This window comes from Oncorhynchus clarkii, chromosome 27 (assembly GCF_045791955.1).
Source record: "Oncorhynchus clarkii lewisi isolate Uvic-CL-2024 chromosome 27, UVic_Ocla_1.0, whole genome shotgun sequence".
Lineage (NCBI taxonomy): Eukaryota > Metazoa > Chordata > Actinopteri > Salmoniformes > Salmonidae > Oncorhynchus > Oncorhynchus clarkii.
In genome coordinates this window covers 37,881,854-37,905,272 of record NC_092173.1, presented here as the reverse complement: position 1 = coordinate 37,905,272, position 23,419 = coordinate 37,881,854, and the positions used below count along the sequence as shown (strand labels likewise).

The 23,419-nt window shown below is 42.3% G+C and overlaps 1 non-coding gene and 1 pseudogene across 1 annotated transcript; both read right to left on the bottom strand.

The window, feature by feature from the left end:
* LOC139385777 (acetylcholinesterase-like) overlaps positions 1-23,419 on the bottom strand; it is a 554,167-nt pseudogene that overhangs the window by 5,151 nt on the left and 525,597 nt on the right.
* On the bottom strand, positions 1,804-1,856 carry LOC139386455 (U7 small nuclear RNA). The gene has a single exon (XR_011629054.1). It is a non-coding gene; the product is annotated as a U7 small nuclear RNA (small nuclear RNA).

The following is a 23,419-nucleotide window of genomic DNA, read 5'->3' as shown; positions in this document are numbered from 1 at the left end:
TCCTCTCCCCCTTTCTCTCATTACTCCATCCTCTCCCCCGTTCTCTCATTACTCCATCCTCTCCCCCTTTCTCTCCTTCCTCCATCCTCTCCCCCTTTCTCTCATTGCTCCATCCTCTCCCCCTTTCTCTCCATCCATCCTCTCCCCCATTCTTTCATTACTCCATCCTCTCCCCCCCTTTCTCTCATTACTCCATCCTCTCCCCCTTTCTCTCATTACTCCATCCTCTCCCCCTTTCTCTCCTTCCTCCATCCTCTCCCTTTTTCTCTCCTTCTTCCATCCTCTCCCTTTTTCTCTCCTTCTTCCATCCTCTCCCTCTTTCATTCTCTCCATCCTCCATCCTCTCCCCCTTTCTCTCCTTCCTCCATCTTCTCCCTCTTTCTCTCCTTCCTCCATCCTCTCTCCCTTTCTCTCCATCCTCATCCACTCCCCCTTTCTCTAAATCCTCCATCCTCTCCCCCTTTCTCTCCATCCTCATCCTCTCCCCCTTTCTCTCCATCCTCTATCCTCTCCCTCTTTCTTTCTCTCCATCCTCTATCCTCTCCCTCTTTCTTTCTCTCCATCCTCCATCCTCTCCCCTCTTTCTTTCTCTCCATCCTCCATCCTCTCCCCCTTTCTCTCCACCCTCCATCCTCTCCCCCTCTCTCCCTCTTTCTTTCTCTCCATCCTTCATCCTCTCCCCACCTTTATCTCCATCCTCTCCCCACATTTCTCTCCATCCTTCATCCTCTCTCCACCTTTCTCTCCTTCCTCCATCCTCTCCCCCTTTCTCTCCACCCTCCACCCTCTCCACCTTTCTCTCCTTCCTACATCCTCTCCCCCTTTCTCTCCTTCCTCCATCGTCTCCCCCTTTCTCTCCACCCTCCATCCTCTCCCCCTTTCTCTCCTTCCTCCATTCTCTCACTCTTTCTTTCTCTCCATCCTTCATCCTCTCCCCACCTTTCTCTCCATCCTTCATCCTCTCCCCACCTTTCTCTCCATCCTCCATCCTCTCACTCTTTCTTTCTCTTCATCCTCCATCCTCTCCCCGCCTTTTTCTCCTTCGTCCATCCTCTCCCCCTTTCTTTCTCTCTATCCTCTCCCCACCTTTCTCTCCTTCCTCTGTCCTCTCCATCCTCACCCACTTTCTCTCCATCATCCATCCTCTCAACTCTGTCATTCTGCTCATTATAAAGCTTTCCATAAAAACAGCAGACCACTAAGAGAGGAGAGGTTGGAATGATGGATGGGAGTGGAAAGGGTTGAGGAAAGGAAGATTGAGTCCCTGATGGGTAATATGTAGTCTTCCCCTCTGGCATGGCTCTTGACCCTGGTTGCTCCTGAAAGGCTGAACGGTTAGGAATATTTAATGTGGGAAATTGAAATGTTTGGGATGTTAAAAATGCAGAGCAGTAATGGTTGGTGGATGTTGGCATTAGGAACAAGGGAAAGTAAAGGGAAGACAATTCATTACTCACACACCTACCACATATCCTCATACTCACATAGGCTATCATACAGAAATACTATAGTATACTAATGTATACTGTAAATATTATAGTATTCAGTGTAGTGTTTTTGCGGACTAAAGTCTACGAAAACACTACATTGAATACTGTAGTATTTACTGTAGTATATGTTAGTATTAACAGTTAACTACAGTATAAATACTGTAGTAAAATAAATCTGTAGTATGTACTACAGTAATTTATGTAGTGTTTCTGCAGATTGTCGTACACTGTAGTATTTAATGTAGTGATTTTTGTGGACATTACTGTAGTATTTACTATAGTGTTTCTGCTTGATTATCTTTGACATAGAAGTTAAGGCTTTCTCCTTCAGGAAACCTACTGGAGAAATACTAAAAGAGCCTATTTCCATAACCTGTAGTGTTTAGTAGGAGAGTTGTTCAATTTGTAATTGAAAAAGTGTAAAGAACTGTTTGTAGATGCCAATAGTCAGTAATATACAGTAAGTGAGGTGTGTTGATGTTGTGTGGGATGTGAGGTTGTGTTTGTATCAGTCTGGTTTTGACTGGAGAATGATTGACAGGGGTATTTTGGTGGCCTATTGTGCTACCTGTACTGTCTTCTTGAGTGATGGGTTGTGGAATGCTTTGTTTTGATATGTCTGTCCTATGATTACGACTATTATTATCATTATTATTATTATCAGTATGATGATGATGATGATTATTATTATGATTATTATTATTGCTTGTCTGTCTTTGATGGTTTTGATTCTAGATTTCTGATGAATGTTTTAGTTGGTGATGTGTATAAGTGGAGGTAATCTGAATGCCAGCTTTATTTCTCGATTCTGGATTCTTTGCAGTCGGTTAATTTGTGGTGTGGAGGCTGTGATCCAGGTGGGTAGTGTGTGTTCAAAGAGTGATCTGATGTAGCTAAAATATACTTCCATATGCTGCTCAGTGTTTCCTTCCACAAAGTGCTTTTAAGTGACTCATCCTCTCCTGTCATTCTCTCTCGATGTTCACAATATGGGTTGTGCACAACATGTTGCTCTGAAAATATAACCTTCAGGAACTTGGCTTCTTTTTCCATTTTTATTGTTTCATTTGGCTTGAGGTTTTGTGTTTCTGGTGAATAAGATGCACTGTGTTTTTTTAGGGTTTAGTTTCACTCGTTTGACCACGTTCAATCTGTTCTATAGGGAGTTTTTTTTGGAGGCTAGTCTGTGGACACTTGTAGCTACAGTAGCAGAAGTAATTTTCCAATTGTGCTTCCTGTCCAACAGAGAGTGGGGAGTAGTACTGTACATGTCTGAAATGTAGATTATGAATAGAAGTGGGTTTCGGACTGCACCTTGGGGGACTCCTGCTTCTGAGCCGAATTGTGGAGAGATGGCTGTGGAGACCTTGACTTTGTTTTTGGCGGTTATGGATTTTTCTGATTGAGTGTGGGAGCTGGAGGTTGTTATCTGCTAGTCTGTGGAGTAGTCTTGCTGTGTCACATTTTTTATAATCAAATTCCTTTTCTACGACAAAGGAAAACAACAAGAGTTTTTTCTTCTGATAGTTTTAAAATATTGTCTGTTGTTGATCTGTTTCTTCAGAAGCTTGCCTGGACTACTCGCTGTCTTCTACATGGCAGCTTATTCTGGAGATGAGCACTCTTTCAAATATTTTCACCACATGGCTGAGAAGGCTGATTGGGCGATAGCTTGAAACATTCTTTGGGGTTTGTCATGTTTGTGGATCATGGTGAAGACGGCTGTTTTCCAGGGTTATGGGAAGTGGCCGTGATTGAGACATAAGATGAAGAGGTTGGAGAGGAGGTGCAGGTGTTCATCAGGTGCTAGTTTTCGTAGTGTGGTGTCAATGTTGTCTTCTCCAGGTGCTTTTCTTTTCATTTTCTTAAAGGTGAGTCTTGATTTCTGTGATTGTTACAGCTCAGTGAGTGGCTGGTCTGCTGGAGCCAGGAGAGAGGTCTGTGTCGGATGACAGGTGAGTGGTGTGTTTGTGATTGTTACAGCATGGATGAGTTGGTGGTCTGCTGGAGCCAGGAGAGAGGTCTGTGTCGGATGACAGGTGAGTGGGGTTGATTTTTGTATTTCTCTTTCTACAATTGTTTTCCATTCTGGGTCAAAGTTGGGGTCGTTGGAGCAGGAGTGCAGATTTTGTAGATGGGTTTTGAACAGTATGACCTTTTCTTCATTATTCTCTGTGAGTTGACCTTGGGACCTTAGTGTGGATATTGTGTTGCTCTTTCTGTTTCCATTAATAGTCTGTATTGTCTGCCAGAAGGTGCGTGGGTTGGAGTCTTTGTCAAGCTGTTTGTAGAATGTTGTCCATTTATTCTGCTTTTGCAGGGTGAGTTGTTGCTTCATGTGATCCTGGAGCCGGTCTATTTCTGTTTTAGTGTGGTCTCCATGTATTATCTCCTTGATTTTCTCTTAGATAAGGCAGAGGAGTTGATTTGGGAGATGTTGTTGTGGTGGCCCGATGGTGGCTAGAGGGATGATCTCTAAACCCTGTAGGTAACACAATATGTGACATGATTCAGGAAACTAGGCGTATGTCATAAGTCACGACTTTACAGGAGAGCCGTTTGAACGTTAAACATTTTTTTTTTTATCAAAATGTGTTTTTGGGCAGAAATGCCTTCTCGAACATGTGAACTTTCATGTGCCTTATTATCAAACTTGTATGCCATCGGTAAATATGAATACAATTGTTAAATTACAGTTTTCTCAAAAGCGAGTTTCCAAGTTGATCATCTTTCCAAGCAGAATTGCTTTCCCCTTGTTTCCTCAAATGCAGTGTATGATATACAATTCCTTTACTTTTATCCAATGTAAAAAACAGAATTTCAAATTTGACTAAATAAGACCGAATCCAGGTGAGGATTCACATATATGATCTATACTTGTCACACAGGTTTCTCACGTGTGGGAGGCACAAATTGTGACATGGGGGAGGGGAATGGACAGATAAATGCAAATTAAATAATGTAGTATGGTAACACTTTTTTTCTAACACCAATCGATATAACACATTAAGACACGGTCATAAGCATGTCATAATATGTCACAACAGCTGAAGTAACCTGTAAATATATTTCTTGCATTTTCCTTCTCCGAATGGGTGCTTATTAGAATGCCTGACTCTGTATTTACGAAAGCTTAGCTTTATAAGGTCCGATAGAGACCCCATCCTTTAAGATGCTGCATTTACAATAGCATAGCTTCATAAGGTCTAACCGCCGTCAATGAAAAGAAGAATTTGTTCTTAACTGACTTGCCTAGTTAAATAAAGGTAAAATAAAAAAATTAAATTAAAATTAGCTAATTCAGCGCTAGACTCTAGCTAGCCCACCATATTTAGCTAGTTGTTGTTATGGGTTTTTGTTTTACGTTTAATACCTAAGCCTCTTCTATAATTTTTTGTACATTCAGCACTGTATACACCGTATAGAGTGAATCAGATGTACTGTTGTTGCCTCAGCAAGGCATGGTTGTATTTAGTAGTTTTGCAAAACACCATCTTTAGTGACAGGGTAGCTAACGTTAGTTAAGGAAACACTAACTAGATGGTAGCTAACATTAGCTAAAGAAGCAGTAACTAGATGGTAGCAAACGTTTGCTAAAGAAACTTTAACTAGATGGTAGCTAACTATTAGCGAGCTAGCTAGGTAGCGACATGAACAGTTTAGAACTAGCTTTAGCTATTTTATGAAAATGGGATCATCATGTATTTGAGAATCTGTGAAAGTGTTTTGCTGTTGCCATAAGGTATTTGGTATGCAGTTTTAGTTTTCAGCTTCCTTTAGTGGTGTCACTGCCTTGTAGCATACTCTATTCCGATTGCTGTTCTTCACTTGTATATTTCAGAGAAAGTAATGCATTTGCTGCATCCAGGACTGAAAGTGAAGACCTTGAGGGAGGCTGCAGAAACAAACGTCAAACGAAAGGACACTTCTTGGCATGGTGAAAAAACTCAATTGTTGAAATGAATTATTTTACAGTCATGTTTTTTTTTCCATCATATTTTGTATAACTTGTAGAAAATACACTTCATGACACTGTCTTGAAGCATAATGACCATCCTGTGTCACTTTACTTGGACTAAGAAAATACACTCTATGAAGCATTCTGACCATCCTGTGTCACTTTACTTGGACTAAGAAAATACACTTTATGACACTGTCAAGATGCATTATGACATCATAATCATATAAGCCAGGTATGCCTATCACAAACATGACCTTATGTCAGTCCTGAAATCTGCTCCAGCATTCATCCCAGTTATTGGCAACAGAGCGCTGGAGTAGGTTCATGTCGGACATAAATGTGTGCGCAATTACAATGACAATGCAATATGGTCTATTTCATAAAAGATTATATAACATAAACATACTGTTCACATATAGGCTATGGTGTAATGAAATGGTTGGCCTTGCGTGGTAGGTTTTGTTGGTTATGTAGGTGTCATGTAGATGTCATAACCAGCCATGAAATAACGCAACAAATGTCACAGGTCTACTATATGTGCCATGACAGTGTTTTGCCCATATTATGACAGGTTATGACAAGTTATGTCAGCTGCTATGTCATATTATGGTTATGTCATGGTTATTACCTTGCCATAATGAGTCATGTCTCTAGGTGTCAAATAAAGTGTTCCAAAAACGTAGTTGTTTAGGCACACATTACTGGAGTGATTATTATAGTGTTGTTTAGGCACACATTACTGGAGTGATTATTATAGTGTTGTTTAGGCACACATTACTGGAGTGATTATTTTAGTGTTTTTTGGCACACATTACTGGAGTGATTATTATAGTGTTGTTTAGGCACACATTACTGGAGTGATTATTATAGTGTTGTTTAGGCACACATTACTGGAGTGATTATTATAGTGTTGTTTAGGCACACATTACTGGAGTGATTGTTATAGTGTTGTTTAGGCACACATTACTGGAGTGATTATTATAGTGTTGTTTAGGCACACATTACTGGAGTGATTATTATAGTGTTGTTTAGGCACACATTACTGGAGTGATTATTATAGTGTTGTTTAGGCACACATTACTGGAGTGATTATTATAGTGTTATTTAGGCACACATTACTGGAGTGATTATTATAGTGTTGTTTAGGCACACATTACTGGAGTGATTATTATAGTGTTGTTTAGGCACACATTACTGGAGTGATTATTATAGTGTTGTTTAGGCACACATTACTGGAGTGATTATTATAGTGTTGTTTAGTTACACATTACTGGAGTGATTATTATAGTGTTGTTTAGGCACACATTACTGGAGTGATTATTATAGTGTTGTTTAGGCACACATTACTGGAGTGATTATTATAGTGTTGTTTAGGCACACATTACTGGAGTGATTATTATAGTGTTGTTTAGGCACACATTACTGGAGTGATTATTATAGTGTTGTTTAGGCACACATTACTGGAGTGATTATTATAGTGTTGTTTAGGCACACATTACTGGAGTGATTATTATAGTGTTGTTTAGGCACACATTACTGGAGTGATTATTATAGTGTTGTTTTTGGTGTGGATAATACTGTAGTATTTACCATAGTATTTTAGAGTATACTACAATGTTCTGTAGTAAGTACTACACATGGCAGAGGGATTCGACAGTGTGTAGTGTAGTATTCTACAGTATACTACAGTTTACTACAGAATTCTATAGTAAGTACTGTAGTATTCTACAGTGAACTGTAGTATTTCTTCATGTGGGTACTCACACACGCAAACCACCTATCCTCAGATCAATTCTCAGGCTTAATGTGGATGAGCTGTAGTGGTGTGTAGTATGCTTGTGTGTGTATTTGTCTAGTGTCTCTCTGTGTTCCTGTTTTCAAGAGAGGAAAGCAGCTACCCTCCACAGCCCTCTGTTATCATAAGTCCAATGCTGTGTGCGGAATTGACCTTGTCTCGTAAGCAAGGTTACTGACTGAACAAAATAATACCGTCCGTCCGTCACTCATTCATACACACTGCCTCGTGTTTCTGTATAGCAGCTCTGCTGTTAAATAACAACCTAACCCTAAGTCTTAACCAGTGTTCCTTTACACAGCAGTTAACCATCATCATCATCATCATCAGCAGCAGCAGCATCAGCAGCATCATCATCATCATCATCATCAGCATCATCATCATCATCATCATCATCATCATCAGCAGCAGCAGCAGCAGCATCAGCATCATCATCAGCATCATCATCATCATCAGCAGCAGCAGCATCAGCATCATCATCAGCATCATCATCATCATCAGCAGCATCAGCATCATCATCATCATCATCATCATCATCATCATCATCAGCAGCAGCAGCAGCATCATCATCATCATCATCATCATCATCAGCAGCATCATCAGCATCATCATCATCATCATCATCATCAGCAGCATCAGCAGCATCATCATCATCATCATCATCATCATCAGCAGCATCATCAGCATCATCATCATCATCATCATCATCATCATCATCATCATCATCATCATCAGCAGCAGCATCATCATCATCATCATCATCATCATCATCATCATCATCAGCAGCATCATCAGCATCATCATCATCATCATCATCATCATCATCAGCAGCAGCATCATCATCATCATCAGCATCATCATCATCATCATCATCAGTAGCAGCATCAGCAGCATCATCATCATCATCATCATCAGCATCATCATCATCATCATCATCAGCATCATCATCATCATCATCATCAGCAGCATCAGCATCATCATCAGCATCATCATCATCAGCATCATCATCATCATCATCAGCAGCATCAGCATCATCATCATCATCATCATCATCATCATCAGCAGCAGCATCATCATCATCATCATCATCATCATCATCATCATCATCAGCAGCAGCATCATCATCATCATCATCATCATCATCATCATCAGCAGCATCATCATCATCATCATCATCATCATCAGCAGCATCATCATCATCATCATCATCATCATCATCAGCATCATCATCATCATCAGCAGCAGCATCATCATCATCATCATCAGCAGCATCAGCAGCATAATCTTCATCTTCATCTTCATCTTGGCTGTTGTTATCTGGTTGGTGCTTATTAAAAATAAAAGCCTCACTCCTCCCTAACTGAGATACCTACTGCAACCCTCATCCTCCACATTCAACAACCGCTCTGCCAGTCATATTCTGTTAAAGGTCCCCAAAGCACACACAATGCTTGGTCGCTCCTCTTGTCAGTTCACTGCAGCTAGCGAATGGAATGAGCTGCAACAAACAAAATGAACACTCAAACTGGATAGTTTTATTTCCATCTCTACATACGAAGACTCAGTCATGGACACTCGTAATGACGGCTTCTTCACGTGATACATTGTTGTCTCTACCTTTTGCCCTTTGTGCTATTGTCTGTGCCTAACAATGGTTGTACCATGTTTGTTCTGCTACCATGTTGTGCAGCTGCCATGTTGTGTTGCTACCATGTTGGTGTCATGTTGTGTTGCTATTGTGTTGTGTTGTCTTCAGTCTTTCTTTATGTAATGTGTGGAGTCTCTCTTTATGTAGTGCTGTGGAGTCTCTATTTATGTGGTGTTGTGGAGTCTCTATTTATGTAGTGTTGTGGTATCTCTATTTATGTAGTGTTGTGGAGTCTCTATTTATGTAATGTGTGCAGTCTCTATTTATGTAGTGGGTGGAGTCTCTATTTATATAGTGTTGTGGAGTCTCTATTTATGTAGTGTTGTGGAGTCTCTATTTATGTAGTGTTGTATTGTCTCTATTTATGTAGTGTTGAGGAGTCTCTCTATGTAGTGTTGTGGAGTCTCTATTTATGTAGTGTTGTAGTGTCTCTCTTTATGTAGTGTTGTGGAGTCTCTATTTGTGTAGTGTTGTGGAGTCTCTATGTAGTGTTGTGTAGTCTATCTTTATGTAGTTTGTAGTGTCTCTCTTTATGCAGTGTTGTGTTGTCAGTCTTTATGTAGTGTTGTGGAGTCTCTCTTTATGTAGTGTTGTATTGTCAGTCTTTATGTAGTGTTGTGGAGTCTCTATTTATGTAGTGTTGTGGAGTCTCTCTTTATGTAGTGTTGTAGTGTCTCTCTTTATGTAGTGTTGTGTTGTCAGTCTTTATGTAGTGTTGTGGAGTCTCTCTTTATGTAGTGTCTCTCTTTATGTATTGTTGTAGTGTCTCTCTTTATGTAGTGTTGTGGAGTCTCTATTTATGTAGTGTTGTGTCGTCTCTATTTATGTAGTGTTGTAGTGTCTCTCTTTATGTAGTGTTGTGGAGTCTCTATTTCTGTAGTGTTGTGGTGTCTCTATTTATGTAGTGTTGTGGAGTCTCTCTTTCTGTTGTGTTGTAGCGTCTCTATTCATGTAGTGTTGTAGTGTCTCTCTTTATGTAGTGTTGTGGAGTCTCTATTTATGTAGTGTTGTGGTGTCTCTATTTATGTAGTGTGTGGAATCTATATTTATCTAGTGTGTGGAGTCTATTTATATAGTGTTGTGGAGTCTCTATTTATGTAGTGTTGTGGATTCTCTATTTATGTAGTGTTGTAGTGTCTCTATTTATGTAGTGTTGTGGAGTCTCGCTTTATGTGGTGTTGTGGAGTCTCTATTTATGTAGTGTTGTGGAGTCTCTCTTTATGTAGTGTTGTGGAGTCTCTATTTATGTAGTGTTGTGGAGTCTCTATGTAGTGTTGTGGAGTCTCTATTTATATAGTGTTGTAATGTCTCTATTTATGTAGTGTTATGGAGTCTCTATTCATGTAGTGTTGTGGAGTCTCTCTTTATGTAGTGTTGTGAGGTCTCTATTTATGTAGTGTTGTGGAGTCTCCATGTAGTGTTGTGGAGTCTCTATTTATATAGTGTTGTAATGTCTCTATTTATGTAGTGTTATGGAGTCTCTATTCATGTAGTGTTGTGGAGCCTCTCTTTATGTAGTGTTGTGGAGTCTCTCTTTATGTAGTGTTGTGAAGTCTCTTTTTATGTAGTGTTGTGGAGTCTCTATGTAGTGTTGTGGAGTCTCTATTTATGTAGTGTTGTGTAGTCTCTAATGTCGATATTTATATAGTGTTATGGAGTCTCTATTTATGTAGTGTTGTGGAGTCTCTCTTTATGTAGTGTTGTAGTGTCTCTCTTTATGTATTGTTGTGGAGTCTCTATTTATGTAGTGTTATGGAGTCTCTATTTATGTAGCGTTGTAGTGTCTCTATTTATGTAGTGTTGTGGAGTCTCTATGTATTGTTGTGTAGTCTCTATGTAGTGTTGTGTAGTCTCTCTTTATGTAGTGTTGTAGAGTCTCTCTTTATGTAGTGTTGTGGAGTTTCTATTTATGTAGTGTTGTGGAGTCTCTATGTAGTGTTGTGGTGTTTCTATTTATGTAGTGTTGTGCAGTCTCTCTTTATGTAGTGTTGTGGAGTCTCTATTTATGTAGTGTTGTAGTGTCTCTATTTCTGTAGTGTTGTGGAGTCTCTATTTATGTATTGTTGTGTAGTCTCTATGTAGTGTTGTGTAGTCTCTCTTTATGTAGTGTTGTAGTGTCTCTCTTTATGTATTGTTGTGGAGTCTCTATTTATGTAGTGTTGTGGAGTCTTTATGTAGTGTTGTCTAGTCTTTCTTTATGTAGTGTTGTAGTGTCTCTTTTTATGTAGTGTTGTGGAGTCTCTATGTATGTAGTGTTGTAGTGTGTCTCTTTATGTAGTGTTGTGGTGTCTCTATTTATGTAGTGTTGTAATGTCGATATTTATATAGTGTTATGGAGTCTCTATTTATGTAGTGTTGTGGAGTCTCTCTTTATGTAGTGTTGTGGAGTCTCTCTTTATGTAGTGTTGTGGAGTTTCTATTTATGTAGTGTTGTGGAGTCTCTATGTAGTGTTGTGGTGTTTCTATTTATGTAGTGCTCTATTGTCTGTCTTTATGTAGTGTTGTGGAGTCTCTCTTCATGTAGTTTTGTGGAGTCTATTTATGTAGTGTTATGGAGTCTCTATTTATGTAGTGTTGTGTAGTCTCTCTTTATGTAGTGTTGTGGAGTCTCTATTTATGTAGCGTTGTAGTGTCTCTATTTATGTAGTGTTGTGGAGTCTCTATTTATGTATAGTTGTGTAGTCTCTATGTAGTGTTGTGTAGTCTCTCTTTATGTAGTGTTGTAGAGTCTCTCTTTATGTAGTGTTGTGGAGTTTCTATTTATGTAGTGTTGTGGAGTCTCTATGTAGTGTTGTGGTGTTTCTATTTATGTAGTGTTGTGTAGTCTCTCTTTATGTAGTGTTGTGGAGTCTCTATTTATGTAGTGTTGTGGACTCTATGTAGTGTTGTGGAGTCTCTATTTATGTAGTGTTGTAGTGTCTCTATTTCTGTAGTGTTGTGGAGTCTCTACTTATGTAGTGTTGTGGAGTCTCTATTTATGTATTGTTGTGTAGTCTCTATGTAGTGTTGTGTAGTCTCTCTTTATGTAGTGTTGTAGTGTCTCTATTTATGTATTGTTGTGGAGTCTCTATTTATGTAGTGTTGTGGAGTCTCTATGTAGTGTTGTCTAGTCTTTCTTTATGTAGTGTTGTAGTGTCTCTTTTTATGTAGTGTTGTGGAGTCTCTATGTATGTAGTGTTGTAGTGTGTCTCTTTATGTAGTGTTGTGGTGTCTCTATTTATGTAGTGTTGTAATGTCGATATTTATATAGTGTTATGGAGTCTCTATTTATGTAGTGTTGTGGAGTCTCTCTTTATGTAGTGTTGTGGAGTCTCTCTTTATGTAGTGTTGTGGAGTTTCTATTTATGTAGTGTTGTGGAGTCTCTATGTAGTGTTTTGGTGTTTCTATTTATGTAGTGCTGTATTGTCTGTCTTTATGTAGTGTTGTGGAGTCTCTCTTCATGTGGTTTTGTGGAGTCTATTTATGTAGTGTTATGGAGTCTCTATTTATGTAGTGTTATGGAGTCTCTCTTTATGTAGTGTTGTGGTGTTTCTATTTATGTAGTGCTGTATTGTCTGTCTGTCACGACTTCCGCCGAAGTTGGCTCTCCTGCCTGTTCGGGCGGTGCTCGGCGGTCGTCGTCACCGTCCTACTAGCCACCATCGATCCCTTTTTCGTTTGTCTGTTGGTTTTGTCTTATTAGTTTCACCTGTGTGTATTTTAGTTTATTGACGTCCTTATATATAGTAGGTTGTCCCGCCCTTGTTTTGTGCGGGATTGTTTTGGTTTCATGTGTTTTCGTGAATACGTATTGTGTTATTTGCTCCGATATATTTAATCCTGTGTTGGATTATTTCACCCTGTTTTCGGGTTGACAGTGTTTGGTTCCGGAGATTAAACTATCGACTCACTGCACCTGCTCTCTGCGCCTGATTCCACCCACCTTGTTAATACGTGACAGAATCCCGCACCACCATGGAATCAGCAGGAGCAGCCGCGTCTCCTCTCCCATCGATGGAGGAGAGAGTCCTCCACCACACCAGCGTGCTCCATCGGATTGGTTCTGCCATGGACCAAATGATGGAGAGGATGGATCGATGGGAGAGGAGTGGTCTTCCCACATCATCACTAGCACCCCCTTCTCCAGCACCTCCTGTTCCTGCGACCACATCTGGCTCCGGGGCTCTGCGGTTGACACTCCCACGGGAGTATGACGGAACGGCGGCTGGGTGCCAGGGTTTCCTCCTTCAACTGGAGCTATACCTGGCTACCGTGCGTCCTGCTCCCTCTGGAGAGGAGAGCGTGAGCGCCCTCGTCTCCTGCTTGACTGGGCGAGCCCTCGAGTGGGCCAACGCAGTATGGAATGGCCCGGACTCGGCGAGGGATAATTACCCAGAGTTCACCCGCCGATTCCGAGCTGTGTTTGACCATCCACCAGAGGGTCGGGCGGCGGGTGAACGGCTGTTCCACCTGCGGCAGGAGACGAGGAGCGCACAGGACTTTGCTCTGGAGTTCAGGACCTTGGCCGCAGGAGCAGGATGGAACGACAGGGCCTTGGTCGACCATTTCAGATGCAGTCTCAGGGAGGACGTCCGCAGGGAGCTGGCATGTCGGGACACCACCTGCACACTGGATGAGCTCATTGACTTGGCTATCCGTCTCGACAATCTGCTGGCTGCCCGCGGGCGTTCGGATCAGGCCCTGTCGTTTCCACTTCCCAGCCCTCCTGCCCCTATCCCTATGGAATTAGGAGGGGCAGCTTCGAGGGAGACCGGAGGAGGAGTGTCCTCCTGCACCAGTTGTGGTCGACGAGGGCACACGTCAGACCGGTGCTGGAGGAACTCGTCTGGGAGTCGGGAGGGCAGGCGGAGCACTGCTCGATCACCCCAGGTGAGTAAGCACCAGACTCACCCAGAGCCTCCTGTCGGTCATGTGTATGTTTTGACTTCTTTCCCTGGGTTTTTTCCCTCTCTACAGCATAAGGCGCTAGTCGATTCAGGCGCAGCTGGGAATTTCATGGATCGTGGGCTTGCGTTAAGGCTAGGGATTCCCCTGGTGTCGGTAGACCAACCTTTCCCCGTGCACTCATTAGATAGCCGACCATTAGGGTCAGGAGTGATTAGGGAGGCTACGGTGCCACTGGACATGGTAACGCAGGGGGATCATAAGGAGCAGATTAGTCTGTTCCTTATAGATTCACCTGCGTTTCCGGTGGTGTTGGGGGTTCCCTGGTTAGCTCAACACAACCCGGTGATTTCCTGGCGACAGGGGGCTCTTAAGGGGTGGTCAGAGGAGTGTTCAGGTAGGTGTAGAGGAGTTGCCGTTGGTGCGACTACGGTGGAGAGTCCAGACCAAGTTTCCACCGTGCGCATTCCCTCTGAATATGCCGATTTGGCTATCGCCTTCAGTAAAAAGAAGGCGACCCAATTACCACCTCATCGTCGAGAGGACTGCGTGATAAACCTTCTGGAGAACGCTGCACTTCCTAGGAGTCACGTGTATCCATTGTCCCAGGAGGAGACGGTAGCGATGGAAACATACGTTACTGAATCGCTGAGACAGGGGTACATTCGGCCCTCCGCATCACCCGTCTCCTCGAGCTTCTTTTTTGTGAAGAAGAAGGATGGAGGTCTGCGTCCGTGCATTGATTATAGAGGTCTAAATTCCATCACAGTGGGGTTTAGTTACCCACTACCTCTCATCGCTACGGCGGTGGAATCATTTCACGGGGCGCGCTTCTTCACAAAACTGGACCTGAGGAGCGCATATAATCTGGTGCGTATCCGGGGAGGAGATGAGTGGAAAACTGCATTTAGTACTACATCTGGTCATTATGAGTACCGCGTCATGCCATATGGGTTGAAGAATGCTCCAGCCGTTTTCCAATCCTTCGTAGACGAGATTCTCCGAGACCTGCTCGGGCAGGGAGTGGTAGTGTACATCGATGACATCTTGATCTATTCTGCCACACGCGCGGCGCATGTGTCTCTGGTGCGTAAGGTACTTGGGCGACTGCTGGAGCATGACCTGTATTGCAAGGCGGAGAAATGTGAGTTTTTCAAACAGTCCGTTTCCTTCCTGGGATATCGTATTTCCACCTCTGGGGTGGTGATGGAGGATGACCGCGTTACAGCCGTGCGTAATTGGCCGACTCCGACCACGGTGAAAGAGGTGCAGCGGTTTTTAGGGTTTGCCAATTACTACCGGAGGTTTATCCGGGGTTTTGGTCAGGTAGCTGCTCCCATCACCTCGCTGCTGAAGGGAGGACCGGTGCGCTTGCGCTGGTCAGCAGAGGCGGGCAGAGCATTCACTCGTTTGAAGGAGCTGTTCACCAATGCGCCCGTGTTGGCGCATCCGGACCCCTCTTTAGCGTTCATAGTGGAGGTGGATGCGTCCGAGGCTGGGGTCGGAGCCGTGCTGTCCCAACGCTCGGGCGTGCCACCCAAACTTCGCCCTTGTGCTTTCTTTTCGAGCAAGCTCAGCCCAGCGGAGCGAAACTATGATGTGGGGGACCGGGAGTTGTTAGCTGTAGTCAGGGCTCTGAAGGTGTGGAGACATTGGCTTGAGGGGGCTAAACACCCCTTTCTCATCTGGACTGACCATCGTAATCTCGAGTATATCCGGGCAGCGAAGAGACTGAATCCACGTCAGGCTAGATGGGCCATGTTTTTTACCAGGTTCCAGTTTACCCTCTCATACCGGCCCGGCTCCCAAAACAGCAAGGCCGACGCGCTGTCCCGCCTCTATGATACCGAGGAGCGGCCCGTTGAGCCAACTCCCATCATTTCACCGTCATGTCTCGTGGCACCGGTGGTATGGGAGGTGGACGCAGAGATAGAGGGGGCCTCACGGTCAGAGCCGCCCCCCCCCAACTGTCCAGTAGGAACCCAGTACGTACCGAGGGGGGTCCGGGACAAGCTGATTCGGTGGGCTCATACTCTCCCCTCCTCGGGTCATCCTGGCATCGAGAGGACAGTGCGGAGTCTGAGAGTGAGATACTGGTGGCCCACGCTAGCTAAAGACGTGAGATTTTATGTCTCCTCCTGCTCCGTGTGTGCTCAGAGCAAGGCTCCTCGGCACCTGCCTAGAGGGAAATTACAACCCCTCCCCGTTCCACAACGGCCGTGGACACACTTATCGGTGGACTTTCTTACCGACCTTCCCCCGTCCCAGGGAAGTACTACGATCCTGGTCGTTGTGGATCGGTTTTCTAAGTCCTGTCGTCTCATCCCGTTGCCCGGTCTCCCTACGGCCCTGCAGACTGCTGAGGCCTTGTTTACCCATGTCTTCCGGCACTATGGGGTGCCTGAGGACATCGTTTCTGATCGGGGTCCCCAATTCACGTCCAGAGTATGGAGGGCGTTTATGGAGAGACTGGGGGTCTCGGTCAGCTTAACCTCAGGTTTTCACCCCGAGAGCAATGGGCAGGTGGAGCGCGTAAACCAAGAGGTGGGCAGGTTTCTGCGGTCCTATTGCCGGGACCGGCCTGGTGAGTGGGCAAGGTATGTTCCCTGGGCTGAACTAGCTCAGAACTCCCTACGCCACTCCTCAACTAACTTGTCTCCTTTTGAGTGTGTGTTAGGTTACCAGCCGGTCCTGGCCCCATGGCATCAGAGCCAGACCGAGGCTCCTGCGGTGGAGGAATGGGTACAGCGCTCCAAGGACACATGGAAAGCCGTTCAGGACTCACTACGGTTAGCGGGCGAACGGCAGAAGAGGAGCGCTGACCAGCACCGCAGTGAGGCCCCCGTATTTGCACCGGGGGACAGGGTCTGGCTCTCGACCCGGAACCTGCCCCTCCGCCTGCCCTGTCGGAAGCTGGGGCCGCAGTGTGTGGGGCCGTTTAAAGTCCTGAGGAGAATAAACGAGGTGTGTTACAGGTTACAACTTCCTAGGTATTACCGTATTAACCCCTCGTTTCATGTGTCTCTCCTCAGGCCGGTGGTGGCTGGTCCCCTGCAAGAAGGTGAGGTGCCTGAGGTCCCTCCGCCCCCCCTGGACATCGAGGGGTCCCCGGCGTACACAGTTCGGGGCATTCTGGATTCGAGACGCCGGGTGGGGGGCCTACAGTACCTCGTGGACTGGGAGGGGTACGGTCCGGAGGAGAGATGCTGGGTTCCGGTGAGGGACATTTTGGACCCTTCTCTCCTGAGAGATTTCCACCGCCTCCACCCGGATCGCCCAGCACCTCGTCCTCCGGGTCGTCCTCGAGGACGGTGGCGGCGCGCTGCGGGGGCCGCGCGTCAGGGGGGGGGTACTGTCACGACTTCCGCCGAAGTTGGCTCTCCTGCCTGTTCGGGCGGTGCTCGGCGGTCGTCGTCACCGTCCTACTAGCCACCATCGATCCCTTTTTCGTTTGTCTGTTGGTTTTGTCTTATTAGTTTCACCTGTGTGTATTTTAGTTTATTGACGTCCTTATATATAGTAGGTTGTCCCGCCCTTGTTTCGTGCGGGATTGTTTTGGTTTCATGTGTTTTCGTGAATACGTATTGTGTTATTTGCTCCGATATATTTAATCCTGTGTTGGATTATTTCACCCTGTTTTCGGGTTGACAGTGTTTGGTTCCGGAGATTAAACTATCGACTCACTGCACCTGCTCTCTGCGCCTGATTCCACCCACCTTGTTAATACGTGACACTGTCTTTATGTAGTTTTGTGGAGTCTCTATTTATGTAGTGTTGTGTAGTCTCTCTTTATGTAGTGTTGTAGTGTCTCTCTTTATGTATTGTTGTGGAGTCTCTATTTATGTAGTGTTGTGTAGTCTCTCTTTATGTAGTGTTGTGGAGTCTCTATTTATGTAGCGTTGTAGTGTCTCTATTTATGTAGTGTTGTTGAGTCTCTATTTATGTAGTGTTGTGTAGTCTCTATGTAGTGTTGTGGAGTCTCTATTTATGTAGTGTTGTGTAGTCTCTATTTATGTAGTGTTGTGGAGTCTCTCTTTATGTAGTGTTGTAGTGTCTCTCTTTATGTATTGTTGTGGAGTCTCTATTTATGTAGTGTTATGGAGTCTCTATTTATGTAGCGTTGTAGTGTCTCTATTTATGTAGTGTTGTGGAGTCTCTATTTATGTATTGTTGTGTAGTCTCTATGTAGTTTTGTGTAGTCTCTCTTTATGTAGTGTTGTAGAGTCTCTCTTTATGTAGTGTTGTGGAGTTTCTATTTATGTAGTGTTGTGGAGTCTCTATGTAGTGTTGTGGTGTTTCTATTTATGTAGTGTTGTGTAGTCTCTCTTTATGTAGTGTTGTGGAGTCTCTATTTATGTAGTGTTGTGGAGTCTCTATGTAGTGTTGTGGAGTCTCTATTTATGTAGTGTTGTAGTGTCTCTATTTCTGTAGTGTTGTGGAGTCTCTACTTATGTAGTGTTGTGGAGTCTCTATTTATGTATTGTCTTGTAGTCTCTATGTAGTGTTGTGTAGTCTCTCTTTATGTAGTGTTGTAGTGTCTCTCTTTATGTATTGTTGTGGAGTCTCTATTTATGTAGTGTTGTAGTGTCTCTATTTATGTAGTGTTGGGGAGTCTCTATGTATTGTTGTGTAGTCTCTATGTAGTGTTGTGTAGTCTCTCTTTATGTAGTGTTGTAGAGTCTCTCTTTATGTAGTGTTGTGGAGTTTCTATTTATGTAGTGTTGTGGAGTCTCTATGTAGTGTTGTGGTGTTTCTATTTATGTAGTGTTGTGTAGTCTCTCTTTATGTAGTTATGTAGTGTCTCTATTTCTGTAGTGTTGTGGAGTCTCTACTTATGTAGTGTTGTGGAGTCTCTATTTATGTATTGTCTTGTAGTCTCTATGTAGTGTTGTGTAGTCTCTCTTTATGTAGTGTTGTAGTGTCTCTCTTTATGTATTGTTGTGGAGTCTCTATTTATGTAGTGTTGTGGAGTCTCTATGTAGTGTTGTCTAGTCTTTCTTTATGTAGTGTTGTAGTGTCTCTTTTTATGTAGTGTTGTGGAGTCTCTATGTATGTAGTGTTGTAGTGTGTCTCTTTATGTAGTGTTGTGGTGTCTCTATTTATGTAGTGTTGTAAAGTCGATATTTATATAGTGTTATGGAGTCTCTATTTATGTAGTGTTGTGGAGTCTCTCTTTATGTAGTGTTGTGGAGTCTCTCTTTATGTAGTGTTGTGGAGTTTCTATTTATGTAGTGTTGTGGAGTCTCTATGTAGTGTTGTGGTGTTTCTATTTATGTAGTGCTGTATTGTCTGTCTTTATGTAGTGTTGTGGAGTCTCTCTTCATGTGGTTTTGTGGAGTCTATTTATGTAGTGTTATGGAGTCTCTATTTATGTAGTGTTATGGAGTCTCTCTTTATGTAGTGTTGTGGTGTTTCTATTTATGTAGTTCTGTATTGTCTGTCTTTATGTAGTGTTGTGTAGTCTCTCTTTGTGTATTGTTGTGGAGTCTCTATTTATGTAGTGTTGTGTAGTCTCTCTTTATGTAGTGTTGTGGAGTCTCTATTTATGTAGCGTTGTAGTGTCTCTATTTATGTAGTGTTGTGGAGTCTCTATTTATGTATTGTTGTGTAGTCTCTATGTAGTGTTGTGTAGTCTCTCTTTATGTAGTGTTGTAGAGTCTCTCTTTATGTAGTGTTGTGGAGTTTCTATTTATGTAGTGTTGTGGAGTCTCTATGTAGTGTTGTGGTGTTTCTATTTATGTAGTGTTGTGTAGTCTCTCTTTATGTAGTTATGTAGTGTCTCTATTTCTGTAGTGTTGTGGAGTCTCTACTTATGTAGTGTTGTGGAGTCTCTATTTATGTATTGTCTTGTAGTCTCTATGTAGTGTTGTGTAGTCTCTCTTTATGTAGTGTTGTAGTGTCTCTCTTTATGTATTGTTGTGGAGTCTCTATTTATGTAGTGTTGTGGAGTCTCTATGTAGTGTTGTCTAGTCTTTCTTTATGTAGTGTTGTAGTGTCTCTTTTTATGTAGTGTTGTGGAGTCTCTATGTATGTAGTGTTGTAGTGTGTCTCTTTATGTAGTGTTGTGGTGTCTCTATTTATGTAGTGTTGTAAAGTCGATATTTATATAGTGTTATGGAGTCTCTATTTATGTAGTGTTGTGGAGTCTCTCTTTATGTAGTGTTGTGGAGTCTCTCTTTATGTAGTGTTGTGGAGTTTCTATTTATGTAGTGTTGTGGAGTCTCTATGTAGTGTTGTGGTGTTTCTATTTATGTAGTGCTGTATTGTCTGTCTTTATGTAGTGTTGTGGAGTCTCTCTTCATGTGGTTTTGTGGAGTCTATTTATGTAGTGTTATGGAGTCTCTATTTATGTAGTGTTATGGAGTCTCTCTTTATGTAGTGTTGTGGTGTTTCTATTTATGTAGTTCTGTATTGTCTGTCTTTATGTAGTGTTGTGTAGTCTCTCTTTGTGTATTGTTGTGGAGTCTCTATTTATGTAGTGTTGTGTAGTCTCTCTTTATGTAGTGTTGTGGAGTCTCTATTTATGTAGCGTTGTAGTGTCTCTATTTATGTAGTGTTGTGGAGTCTCTATTTATGTATTGTTGTGTAGTCTCTATGTAGTGTTGTGTAGTCTCTCTTTATGTAGTGTTGTAGAGTCTCTCTTTATGTAGTGTTGTGGAGTTTCTATTAATGTAGTGTTGTGGAGTCTCTATGTAGTGTTGTGGTGTTTCTATTTATGTAGTGTTGTGTAGTCTCTCTTTATGTAGTGTTGTGGAGTCTCTATTTATGTAGTGTTGTGGAGTCTCTATTTATGTAGTGTTGTAGTGTCTCTATTTCTGTAGTGTTGTGGAGTCTCTACTTATGTAGTGTTGTGGAGTCTCTATTTATGTATTGTTGTGTAGTCTCTATGTAGTGTTGTGTAGTCTCTCTTTATGTAGTGTTGTAGTGTCTCTCTTTATGTATTGTTGTGGAGTCTCTATTTATGTAGTGTTGTGGAGTCTCTATGTAGTGTTGTCTAGTCTTTCTTTATATAGTGTTGTAGTGTCTCTTTTTATGTAGTGTTGTGGAGTCTCTATGTATGTAGTGTTGTAGTGTGTCTCTTTATGTAGTGTTGTGGTGTCTCTATTTATGTATTGTTGTGTAGTCTCTATGTAGTGTTGTGTAGTCTCTCTTCATGTAGTGTTGTAGTGCCTCTCTTTATGTATTGTTTTGGAGTCTCTATTTTTGTAGTGTTGTGGAGTCTCTATGTAGTGTTGTGTAGTCTCTCTTTATGTAGTGTTGTAGTGTCTCTCTTTATGTAGTGTTGTGGAGTCTCTACTTATGTAGTGTTGTGGAAGTCTCTATTTATGTATTGTTGTGTAGTCTCTATGTAGTGTTGTGTAGTCTCTCTTTATGTAGTGTTGTAGTGTCTCTCTTTATGTATTGTTGTGGAGTCTCTATTTATGTAGTGTTGTGGAGTCTCTATGTAGTGTTGTCTAGTCTTTCTTTATGTAGTGTTGTAGTGTCTCTTTTTATGTAGTGTTGTGGAGTCTCTTTGTATGTAGTGTTGTAGTGTGTCTATTTATGTAGTGTTGTGGTGTCTCTATTTATGTATTGTTGTGTAGTCTCTATGTAGTGTTGTGTAGTCTCTCTTCATGTAGTGTTGTAGTGCCTCTCTTTATGTATTGTTGTGGAGTCTCTATTTATGTAGTGTTGTGGAGTCTCTATGTAGTGTTGTGTAGTCTCTCTTTATGTAGTGTTGTAGTGTCTCTCTTTATGTAGTGTTGTGGAGTCTCTATTTATGTAGTGTTGTATTGTCAGTCTTTATGTAGTGTTGTGGAGTCTCTCTTTATTTCTCAATGTTTTGTCTCTCTTATGTAGTGTTGTGGTGTCTCTCTTTTTGTAATGGTGTGGTGTCTCTCTTTTTGTAATGGTGTGGTGTCTCTCTTTATGCAGTGGTGTGGTGTATCTTATGTAGTTTTTTGGTGTCTCTATTTATGTAGTCGTGTGGTGTCTCTCTTTATGTAGTGTTGTGGTGTCTCTCATTATGTAGTGTTGTGGAGTCTCTCGTTATGTAGTGTTGTGGTGTCTCTCGTTATGTAGTGTTGTGGAGTCTCTCGTTATGTAGTGTTGTGGTGTCTCTCTTTATGTAGTATTTTGGTATCTCTGTTTATGTATTTCCATGGTGTCTCTCTTTGTGTAATGGTGCGGTGTCTCTAATTTAGTGGTGTGGTGTCTCTCTTTATGTAGTGTTGTGGTGTCTCTCATTATGTAGTGTTGTGGAGTCTCTCGTTATGTAGTGTTGTGGTGTCTCTCTTTATGTAGTATTTTGGTATCTCTGTTTATGTATTTCCATGGTGTCTCTCTTTGTGTAATGGTGCGGTGTCTCTAATTTAGTGGTGTGGTGTCTCTCTTTATGTAGTGTTGTGGTGTCTCTCATTATGTAGTGTTGTGGAGTCTCTCGTTATGTAGTGTTGTGGTGTCTCTCTTTATGTAGTATTTTGGTATCTCTGTTTATGTATTTCCTTGGTGTCTCTCTTTGTGTAATGGTGCGGTGTCTCTAATTTAGTGGTGTGGTGTCTCTCTTTATGTAGTGTTGTGGTGTCTCTCATTATGTAGTGTTGTGGAGTCTCTCGTTATGTAGTGTTGTGGTGTCTCTCTTTATGTAGTATTTTGGTATCTCTGTTTATGTATTTCCTTGGTGTCTCTCTTTGTGTAATGGTGCAGTGTCTCTTATTTAGTTTTGTGGTGTCTCTCGTTATGTAGTGTTGTGGTGTCTCTCTTATAAAGTTTTTTGGCGTTGTCATTATCAATTCCATGTTGGCTGTTGTTATTATTACCCACATCTTGGCTGTTGTTATCATCACTGCCATCTTGGCTGTTGTTATCATCACTACCATTTTAGCTGTTGTTATCATCACTACCATTTTAGCTGTTGTTATCATCACTACCATCTTGGCTGTTGTTATCATCACTACCATCTTAGCTGTTGTTATCATCACTACCATCTTGGCTGTTGTTATCATCACTACCATCTTGGCAAATGTTATCATCACTTCCATCTTAGCTGTTGTTATTATCAATGCCATCTTGGCTGTTGTGATTCTCAAGATGTTCCTGTGCTGACAATCACAAAACATGATCATTCACTGTGGTTCACATACGAGGGTTTGATTGCAGAAAATGGCTAAGTCAATCAATATATAAATCAAATGTATTTATAAAGCCCTTTTTTACATCAGCCGATGTCACAAAGTGATATTTAAAGTGTGTATGTGTATCACGTCCCGACATTGTTGCAGTAACTACTAGTAACTACTACATCTCTCTAACAATACTGGAGGTTTATAATCACAGGAAATAGAAGAGCAACAACAATTAGTCCCTAATCACCGTCATCATCACCGCCGCTACCATCGTCATCATCATAACCACCATCAGCACCACTACCATCATCATCATCATAACCATTAGCATCACCCCTACCATCGTCATCATTACCATCGTCATCATCATAACCATCATCAGCACCACTACCATCGTCATCATTACCATCATTATCACCACCACTACCAATATCATCATCATAACCATTAGCATCACCCCTACCATCGTCATCATTACCATCATCATCATCATAACCATCATCATCACCACCACCACCACCACCATCATCATCATA